Genomic DNA, 11,742 nt, shown 5'->3' with positions numbered 1-11,742 from the left:
AGGAGGTTGTGGGAACCTCTGATTTAAAGCCAGTCAGTCAGAAGTACAGGTAACAACCTGGACTTGAGGCTGGTGTCTGAAACCCAAGTTGGGGAGTTGTTGGAACCCCCAGTTTGTAGTCAGTTGGTCAGAAATGCAGGTGATAACCTGGACTTGTGACTGGTGTCTGAAGTTGGGGCAGGGAGGGGGTGGAGGGCAGTCTTGCAGGACTGAGCCCTTAACCTGCGGCATCTAATGCTATCTCTGGTAGAAACTGTGTCAGAATTAAGTTAAATTCTCAGGCACCGTGGTGGTGTCCCTTCGTTGGTGTGGGGGGAAACTCCCTCCACCTGCCCCGCCCCCCCCCCCACATTGGAAATTGAGTCTTAGAACACCAGAAGAGTACTTCTTGGCCTTAATAAATGTATTAAGGGCAGGGAACCAGCCATATGACTTTGGTTCACCTGAGTAAAGATTCCCAGGCATTCAGACATCAGGGATTCATTAAGGATGAACTGAAGCCCCTTTATCTGCACGTGTAGAATGCTACAGTCCCTCGAGTTAATAAATTTATCCTGGCAGTTTATCAATGATTTCCTGAGCATTTGGGCTCTTATGGTGGTTCTTCTGAAGAAATGTACCTTGCTTCATTGAAATCCAGCAATTCAAATGATCGTCAATCAATTTTTTTTTTTACACTCTATTTTGGTCTATTATCGTGCGGGCTAAGACCTTAAAAGTAGACCTTGCTCCACCCATGCATTTGAATATGCCATGTAATTAAAAGTTGCAGCCTTATATGATTATCTCTATTTTGACAGATGAGCAAAGGCTCAGGAAATTTAACTTGCCTGAAGTCCACACAGGTGTGTGAGTATGTGTATACTGACTGATCTTCCTGAAATCGATTACTTGCCTGCTCAGATGAGTAGCACAGGCATGACCTTGTTGGATTCCAAGTCCTAGTCTCCTAAGCTTTGCTCATTGCTAGCTCATTAAATAGAGATGATAAGGAGATTTTAATTTTATTATTTTCCGTATTTTTAGGTTTTTATGTAGGTCTTTTTGAAAAAGTAATACATTATCATAAGGATAAAATTTCCTACAGTGTAGAATGTTATACAATGAAATGTAAGTCTTCCTCTAATCCAGTCCCTACCCCTTGAGGTAGCCACAACACAACCACCATTAATGCTTTCTTGTCTATCTTTCCAAAATAGTTTATGCATAGAACACAAGAAACTACACAAACACACACACACACACACATATTACATATGTGTTCCACAAATGGAAGTATCTGTACTTTGATGTTTTTTCACTCAATGATTTATCCTGGAGACAATTCCTTATCATTATAAATATACATATTTACCCCTATCTGTTTGTTTGATTTTTACCAACATTTTACAATTAAATCTTTGAAGCACAACACAGAAAATTGAAAGAATTATACAGTGAGTATGAATATACACATTATGTAGATATTAGAATTAACAGTTTACAATACCTGTTTCATCATGTATCACATATACACCAATCAATTCATCTTATTTTCTTTAATGAATTTCAAAATAAGTCGCAGACATCAGTTCACTTCATCAGGAAACACTACAGAATGCATATCATCAACCATAGTTAAATGTTTGTTTATAGCTCTTTTCTTAAGGTGAAATTTACATAAAATGAAATGCAGAAATTCAATGAGTGTTGATAAAGGAATACACCATGTAATCCAAAATTCTATCAAAATATAGAAATATTACCATCACTCCAAAAATTTCCCTAATGCTTCATTTCCTATCACATCCCACCCACACCCCCACCAGAGGCAATATTCTGATTTTTTTCACAGTAGATTAGTTTGGCCTGTTCTAGAACTTCATGTAAGTGGAATCATATGGTGTGTAATGTACTCTCTTGTGTAAGGCTTTTCTTTATTCAGCATAATATTTTTGAGTTTCATTCACATTGTGTGTATCAGTAGTATGTTCCCTTTTCTTGCTAAGTTGTATTCCATTGTATAAATATGCAATATACATTATTTTACATTTATGTCAATGACCTATCTCAAACAAACTTTTGTTTACAATGTGAGGCAGGGATTGAGTTTCATTGTTTTTCCATACAGATACCTAATTTTCCCACTATCGTTTGTTGAAAAGATGTTCCTTTCAACATTGGATTGCTTTAGTGACTTTTTCAAAAATTAAATAACTGTTATAAGTGTGGGTCTTTTTCTGGACTCCGTTTCATTAGTCTTTATGACAGTACTATACTGCCTTGAGTAATGTAACTTTTCAATAATCTTTGAAATAAGGTAGTGTACGTCTCCAAATTTGTTGTTCTTTTTCTAACTGCTTTCACTGTTCTAGATCCTTTTAATGCCTTATACATTTAGGGAATTAGGTTATCAGTTTCTACAACAAAAAGCATGGTGGAATTATGTTTGAGATTGCACTGAATCTGTAGATCCATTTGGAGATTACTGATATCTTTAAAATATTACATCTTCCAATTCATGAACATAACAAATGTCTCCATTTAGTTCTTAATTTCTCTCAGCAATGGTTTGTAGTTTTCAGTATAGAGGTCTTGTACATCTGTTGTTAGATTTACTCCTAGGAATATAATGCTTTTTGTTGCTGTTGTAAACTGCATTGCTTTAATTTTAATTTGCAATTGGAACTGTTTCATATGAAAATATAATTGATTTTATATGTTAACCTTGTATCCTACAACCTTGCTAAATGATATAAATTAGTTCTGGTAATTTTAATTATACATTCTTTGTGATATTTTATATATACCTTCATGAGATCTAAACCTAAGAAGATTTTTGTTTCCTCCTTGCTGATCTTTATACCTTTCTTTCTTTCTTTTTTTTTTTCTTGCTTTATTGCAGTGGATAGTACCTCCAGGAAAGTGCTGAATAGGTGGTGAAAGTGGCTATTCACCCCTTGTTCTAAGGGGAAAAGCATTCAATATTTCACTATTAAATGTGATGCTGACTCTAGGTATTTCGTAAATGTCTTTTATTGGAATAAGAATTTCCCTTCTATATCTAGTTTACTGCAGGTTCTTACACTGGGTGGGTGTTGAATTTTGCCATATGTGGTGTTTTCCTTTATTCAATAAATATGGCAAATTACATCGATTAATTTTTGAAATAAATCAATCCTATATTCCTGGGATAAATGTTCCATGATTATGATATATTATATCTTTCTATGTTTTTGAATCTTATTTGCTCAAATTGTGTTAAGTGTTTTGTGCCTATATTCATGAGGGATACTGGTCTATTAGTTTCTTCTTTTGTAATGACTGTCTCAGATTTTAAAATGAGGTTTGTGCTTTGCCTTATGAAATAAGTTGTGAATCAATTCCTCTTCCTCTATTTCTGAAAGACTTTAAGATTCATGCTATTTCCTCCTTAAATGCTTGATAAGACTTATCATTGAATCTATAATTGCCTGAAGTTTTCTTTTGGGGTAATTTTTAAAATATAACAAATTCAAATTCCTTAAGATTTATTGTGTAATTTAGATTTTGTTTTATTTTTTGTAATACTTTTATTGAAGTCTATCTTATCTGATATTAATATTGTGACCCCTACTTTCCTATGCATACTTTTTTTTACTGCAATTAACCTATGCATACTTCTATATAGCATGTATCTTTTTCCCATCCATATTATTTCCATCGATTTGTGTCTGTAAATTTAAAGCGTATCTCTAGTTGATAGCACATACTTGGTCTCGGTTTTTATCCATTCTAACAACTTCTGCATTTTAATTGGAGTGTTTTTGTGCCATCAGCATTTACTGTAAAATTTGATAGAGTTAGATTTAGGTCTACCATTTTACTATTTATTTTCTGAGGTCTCCATTGTCGTTTATTCTACTAGTCCTCTTTCCCTTCCCCCTATTGGATTAATTGAATATTTATTTCTAAAAATCCATTTTTATTTTATCTTTTGGCTTTGTAGCTATATCTCTTTTATATTTTTATTTTAGTGTTTCCTCTAGAGATTACAGTATACGTCCTTAAATTTTAACAGTCTACTTAGAGTTGATATTTTATTGCTTCATAGAATATGTAGAAACCTTGAGCTGTATAGGTCCATTTTCTCCTTTTCTCATCCTTTATGCTATTTTTGTCATATTCAGTGTGTATTTCTACCCAAGACAACTTATCATCTGTAAGAAAAGTTGAAAATTTATATCACATCCTAAAGAAAAACCATTTCCAAATCATTTGAAAAGGGATTTTATAGGTTCCAAATGTTAGTATTTTACATTTTAACATAGTGAATCTAAGAGAGGCAGTATCACAGGATCATAGAATGTCAGAGCTGGAAGGAATATTAAAAATCCAGTCCAGTGTTTCCTCAGAGGAACGCTACTGGTATTTTGAGGGAGACAATTCTTGCTCATACACTTGCCTGCTAACTGCCAAAAAATGCCATCATACATTTCCAAAGTCCCAACTGGGAGTATTATACAACCCTCAGTTAAGAAGCATTGCTCTGTAATGACCTATATGGGAAAAGAATCCAAAAAAGAGTGGATATATGTATATGTGTAACTGATTCACTTTGCTGTACACCTGAAACTAACACAACGTTGTAAGTCTACACTCCAATAAAATTTTTTTAAAAGAACCATTATTACTACATGACTGCATTGTCCAGATGGAGAAACTGAGATTCAGAGAGGATAGGTAACTGGCTTAAAGTTGAACACCAATTTTTTTTTAACAGAACTATGACTAAACCCTGGTTCTCATTTCCATTCTCTTTTAGCTGTACCATGCTCTGAGATTGGGCATGAAAAATATCTTAACTATAACTAAAATGTAAAATAAACCAGGAAATATTTTTATTCCTTGTGTCCTAAATTAGTATCATCTGTTGGAAAAATCACCCTGAAGAAATTAAGAGTTGGGATTCTGGGTATGACTCTAGTATAAATTTCATGGACTTTCCATAGCCATTTAACCATTGCATAAGAGTTGCATTTCCTCTTATTCTCTCTGCTAGACTGATTTAGCCACATTTATAAAATGCTCCATGTAAAACCTTCACAGGCAAAAGGCCCAATATAATTTCAGTAGAATAATTAGTGTTTTATTTTGGTTCTGTATAAATATGTATACATTTCTATTTTTAAATTCTGAAAAACTCAGTTCTTAGTATTTTTTTCTAGAGTTTAGTGAGCATTAATACAATCTTCTGCTGCATACTGTCATAAGCATAACAACTCAAACAGCTCCTAAAAGCTGCTTGAAAACCCGTTCCCACGGTTGTAGCGCCTACACACAGCTCAGCTTGCCTATACATTCCCAATAGGAGGTAGGTACTTAACTCAGTCTGTACAGGATCTGAACCTGTTTCAGATCTGCAATGTGGTGAGCAAAGCAGGTGGCGTGGCTGTATAATAACGATTGAGAAGATGAGGCTGTGGTTCAGAATGCCTGGGAAAAGATAGAACACCAAATCTCGAATGGGAAAAGGCTAAATATGTACCAGACACTGAGATTGTGTTTCTTCCTTTGGACAAGAAAAAGTTTGGATGGGACTGAAAACAAAGCCACAAGGCAAATATATGAATAGAAACATTTAGCAGATGGATGGGGCAAAAGGGGTTTTGAGTGGGTGTCGGCAAGGATTGTCATAGTTCCTGGATTCTATCCAACCAAATTGATGCTGCTTAAATATGTAAGACTTTCTTTGTTAGCACTTGTTAGTAATTAATAGGAAAAATTTTCACTAGGGTATTTCAACACTAGGTTGCATTGGATTATTTATTCTTTTTTCCATATAACAAATATTTATTGAATACCTACTATAAGTCTGGTATTGTTCTAAAATGTTGTAGTGAGAATGACAAACACCATATGATCACACTTATATGTGGAATCTAAAAAAAAAACCAAGCTCATAGATACAGAGAACAGATTGATGGCTGCCAGAGGCAGGGGGTGGGAGGGGGAGTGAAATGGGTGATGGGGTCAAAAGGTACGATCTTCCAGTTATAAAATAACTGTCATGCAGATGTAAGGTACAGCATAATGACTCTAATTAAAAATACTGTATTGCATATTTGAAAGTTGTTAAGAGAGTAGATTTTAAAAGTTCTCACTGCAAGAAAAAAAATGTAACCATGTATGGGTGACGGATGTTAACTAAATGTTTATCGTGGTGATCATTTTGCAATGTATACAAGTATTGAATCATTATGTTGTAAACCTGAAGCTAATGCAATGTTGTATGTCAATTATATCAATTAGAAAAAATGCTGTAGATACCACAGGGAAGAAAAGGAAAAGAAAAAGAAAAAGAGAGAGAAGATCTTACTCCTCTGAGGGTAACCCCTTTACTGGGGGTATAAAGACAAGAGGGATAGTAAGTGCAGGTGAGGGAGGCTAGGGAATCCTCTCTGATAGAAAATTGTCTGAGCAGAGGCATGAAGGACGTGAGGGAGAAGGTGATGAGAATACCTGGGAGAAGATGGGTCCAGGCAGAGGCAACAGTAAGTATAAATCCCTAAGGCTGGGGCAAGCCTAGTATACTCCAGGAATAGGAAAGAAACAATGTGGCTGGAAGGGAATAATGCAGTGGGAGTGGTAAGAGATGAGGAACACTACCCTTACCATGGCTCCTGTCTAATTAGAAATGTATGGTGAGATTGATTGTGTGATTTTGCAAGAGGACAGAGGAGGCTATGGGTGAAACATTTTCTCATGGTTTTAGATCATCTTATGTGTCCCTTTCTTTTCCAGTATTGACCCTCTGTTCCTTTTATCCCTGTCTTCATCCACATCTCTCTGTTCATTCTCTCCCCTCTTCCAGAAAATTGAATTTATCAGATATAGCTGAATAAATCCAGAAGCGAAAGCAGACATTTGTGGAAAATAAATGCCAGTTCAGAGTACTGAGCTTTTAAGGTGGCCACGTTGCATCCTCAAAGGCAGGTTTAGGATTGTCATAAGAGTTATGGGTGCGTGCTAATTTCTCCCCAGAAAATGAATCCAGGCTTCTCAGCTCCTGAATCTTACCTCCTGTAGACTCTACTAATCTTTTCCTATCAACTGTGATCTTAGACTGTTCCACAGAGAGATGGGTGTCTTTCACAATAATCTGCTTAAAGATGAGCATCTCTTCTTCCACAATTCCAGAAACTGACTTCTGGTCATGATCCCGATTTTACTCCTCTCCAGTGGCTTGAGAACTGCTGAGTTGAGCAACTCCTTAGGGCACCATTAACATTATATTCCATATATGCTGTGTAGAAAGTAAATTACAGTGGTCCAGGTGAAATTGGGTGATGGCTTAGACTAGGGGAAAAGCTGTAGGAAAGGAGAAATATGGACAGATTCAAGAAATCTTTAGCTGGGGATATTGACAGGACTTGGACTTAGATTAGATACAGATGTTGAGGGAGAAGGAGGTACTATAGCTGACACCTAGGATTCTGACTTACTGAACTGAATGGAAACGCTTCACTGAGGCATGGCGTAGTGAGAGAGGATCTAGCTGGTGCGGGAAGATTACAAGGAAAAATTGAGTTTGAAACGCCTCTGAAAAATTGAATATCAAGTAGACAGAGGAACAGATGGGTTTCCGGGGTTCAGAAGAGAGATTTGCCTTGGAAATATAAATTTTTGGAGTTGTCAATATATAGACATCAAGTAGATCTTCAGATATCAAGGGAAGTCCCTAAAAAAGAATATAGTATAAGAAGAGATGTCCCTATGACTGAACCATTAGCTTGAAATCAGGTTGTGGAGGAAGGGCCAAGAAAGAACACTGAGTAGGAAAAAACCAGAACAACGTGGGGTCACTCTCAGTCCCTTATATTCTGATTTGCTTTCTTGAATGAGAAGAAAAGGGATGCAGTTATGACGAGCGTACTGGGACTTGCTCAGAGGAATGGGGTAAGCATATTCAGGCTTTCCATTCCATGTGCCATGGGAGAAGCAAGTCAAGAATTGTTGCATTGAGTCATACTATCTTTCAGTAGCCAGATACATATGAAGTTTTTAAAAAAAAATCTCTTTAACTATAGCCAGGAAATTTCAAGACTACTGACTATTGAGGTAAAAATGTTTTCTCCAAGCTAAGGAGGAGTAACTTTGGAGGATGAGTTGTTGGGGGGAGGGATTATGGGATTTAAAGGGATGGAGTATATAGTATTTTAATGACATTGGTGAAACACATGAAAAATAAATGGTTTTAAAACAACTTTTTCCTTGTAAGCTATGTCATTAATATTTTAAACCGATTCTGTATTGATTGGTTAATATTTTGAATTAATTATATTAAATAATATAATTTAAAAAACCAACTTATTCTTAAGTCCCTTTAATTACTGGAAATATTCTAGCCCATAGAACAAAAATATTCTGCAGTTTGATCTCATCCATAACTGGCCAATATGTGTCATGGCAGAGTCTGCAGATAACAGCTTGTAGGGAGGACACTGAGTCAAATGCAGTAGTTAGGGTGGGGGCAGGGAAGATGCTTTTATAACTCACACTTAGTGGGAAGTAATGGGCTAATGTCATAAAAAAGTGCTGAGAATGCATTTCGTTTGTGCCTTTGGCTGCTAATCAGCTGGGGCAGCCAATGGTCTTTAATACATAGGTCTCTGTGGTAGCTGTGACTACAGATACTTTGTAATGAAGAAAATTACCAGTTCCTGTTCCTAAGGACAAAGTATGCCGAAGATGGAAGTTTTGTTTTGTATCCAAGAAAGGAGGGTGAATTTGGGGTGAGAATGGAAGGGAGGGAGATTGTTTTCCTGGTGCATGGCCAAGAAATAGTTCATTCCTGACATGAGTATCATGTATAGAAATTATCTAGGATAATGTCTGGTTCTCACGGAATGTTCAATAATGTTGGTTGGGGTTGATCTTCTCTTTAACTCTTTCCCTCACTTGGAATAATTATAATTAACTCATTATTCTGATCAGTATCTGGCGTACTGATACCAGACCCTTAAATGAAACAACTGAAGCAACTGAAGAAGTCGTTAAATATTAACCTTTAAGTCCATTATTCTGCATTACATTGTGTATTTGTGGTTTATCTTACACCAATAACTTAGTTCCTCACAAGTCTTCCGACAATTCTCCAACACTTCTTAGTAGGCAATTGAGTAGGAGTGTTCTGAAAGGATAGGAATATTGACTGGGCGGTGTCAAGCAGCTATCTTTACTGAGACAAGGGCAAGAGCAAATGGATTTCAATTGTATAAATTAAACATCTCCTGTGATATCAGATAAAATTTATCTATATGGATTATTTGAAACTGACACAATATAGCCAGATTAAACTTCCAAAAGCATAGCTCTGATTTTATAATTCCATACTCAAAAAACTTCGACGGCTCCCCATTGGCTGGAGAATGAAATGAATCCTTTAATCTGGCGCTCTATGATTTAGTCTACGTTTCAAGGTTATATCCTGTTCTCCTTCACAGATGCTGAAACTTGACCGCAGCTATTCTTCACATGTTTCCTTGTCTTTCCATCCAGGGATTTTCCCTCCTGCTATGCCTTCTAATGTGTATGTCCTCCCTCACATTCAGGTCCATTCAGATTTTATCCATTCTTTATGTTAGACTGGGTTCAAATGTTACTTTCTTCAGTAAGTCATCCTTGATTCTTTCAGAATAATCACATTCTCCTTTCTCCAGAAACTCTGATGAGTCTTTATGGTGCTAACACAGATAGGTTGACCATCTCTTTCTTGCAATTCTCAAACCCCCAAAGCTATGAAAATAGAAAAGTTTTCAAAATCATTAAAAAAATCAGATCTGATCTGAACTTATTTGGTAGTAAAATTTAATCTGAAGAGATGTGAGACTCTCTCTAGTCTTTATTTATCTCAGTTTAGTGTTAATAAGCATTTATTTCAGTTCAGAAATATAAATGTGTTTGATAATGGGCTACTCTCATTGTGTTATTTCATATGCAATATGTGGGTCTTATTACTGTTCTAACTCTGAAAATGTATGAATCTTGAAATATATCTGTTTCCAAGGTTCTTGGATAGGGATTGTAAACTTGATTATATACAGTTGTCTTTTTTTTTTTTTTTTTGGCTACCTAATATCTAGACCACCATTCTATTCCGAGAGAATCTGCCATTGTGTAAGTCTTGGTGGGAATTAGGGCTCCATCTCCATCATGGACTTTGAAGTTACCTGGTATTTCAACCTCTTCTTCCCTGGTATTTGGTCATGGATGTATAACCTAGGTTTCACCAATTGAATGCTCCATCTTGGGACTTGGAATTCTGAGAGAGATGAAAAGGAACAGGGAAAGTTAGAGATTATTCACTGAGGCAGTAGTCAAGTGACCTGTGGCAGTGTTGCCAACACCAGCTGTTCCTGTGGAGTGACTGGCTGTATTTCTTGCTGCCTAGTTACCTTTGGTTCTTGACTATTTTGAACCTACTTTGACAGATTTCCTGTTGATTCTGTGAACTATCCAATATCTTTTCAATAAACTTTTCCCCTTCAGTTAGCCAGAGTTAGTTTCTATTATTTGTATCCAAAAACCTTAACTGATTATAGACTATCTTTTCCTTCCACCTTCACCTGTCTTAGTCAATTCAGGCTCCTATAACAAAGTACCATAGAATGGGTAGCTTATAAACACAACAGAAATTTATTTCTCACATTTCTGGAGACTGGAAGTTCAATGTCAGGGTGCCAGCATGGTCAGGTTCTGATGAGAATGCTCTTCCAGCCTATAGATTGCTGACATCTCCTTGTATCCTCACAGGTTGGAAAGAGAGTTAACCAGATCTCTGGCCTCTTTTTATATGGGCACTAATCCCATTCATGAGAATTCCACCCGCAGGACTTCATCTAAACCTAATTACCTCCCAAAGACCCCACCTAATTAATACCATCACATTGGGATTGGGGTTTCTACATATGAATTTGGAGGGGGGCACAAACATTCAGTCCAAAACACCACCCTCATCTAGATTTTTATCTTTGTGTACTCAAAGCACCTAGTAATAACAGATAATTGATTACTTTTACATATGGCAGTGACAAGATCATACTGGCATTTTAGAAAGATCACTCTCTTTGATGTAAAGAAAATGGGGTAGAAGAGGAAAGATTGGAGTATTCCAGTTGGGAGGTGATAGTGTCATGATTAATGCAGTGAAAGTGGAGATGGGGAGAAATTTTACAGATTTGAGAGATGTTTTAGGAAATAGAAAGGTCAGGATTTGGTGATTGATTGATCATGGTGGAAAATGAATAGGGAGTAGGAGAATGACTCCCAAATATCTGGCTTGAGTCACTGGTTGGATAGTGGTGCCACTGAAAGAGTCAGGGAGCAAAGGAACAGTAGCAGTTTGGGGGTGGTGAGGGAGAGAATTGGGTCAGCCAGCATTGTATTGACTTTCAGGACCAATGGACAGGTCCTGTAGACAATGACTGGTGGGTCTAAAGTTCAATCAGAGTCAGAGATTAGGCATAACCACAATATTAATGGTACTTAAATCCATGGGAGTAGATGAAACCACCCAAGAGGTTAGTATACGTTGAGAAGAGTATAGGACCTGGGGCAGAGCACTGAGGAACATGGAAGTGATCAACTAAAGCCAAGGAACCTTCAAAGGGGGAACAAGAGAGGTAGGACCATTTCACTATGGAGTGACTATAACAACCAATAACACATGATCTTTGTCTTCAAAGGTTGGAGAAAGGGGAGGGACAAGCACATCAATGATTG

Source organism: Orcinus orca, chromosome X, assembly GCF_937001465.1.
Source record: "Orcinus orca chromosome X, mOrcOrc1.1, whole genome shotgun sequence".
NCBI classification, from domain to species: Eukaryota; Metazoa; Chordata; class Mammalia; order Artiodactyla; family Delphinidae; genus Orcinus; species Orcinus orca.
The sequence above is the reverse complement of the archived record's forward strand: the minus strand, read 5'-3'. Positions refer to the sequence as shown.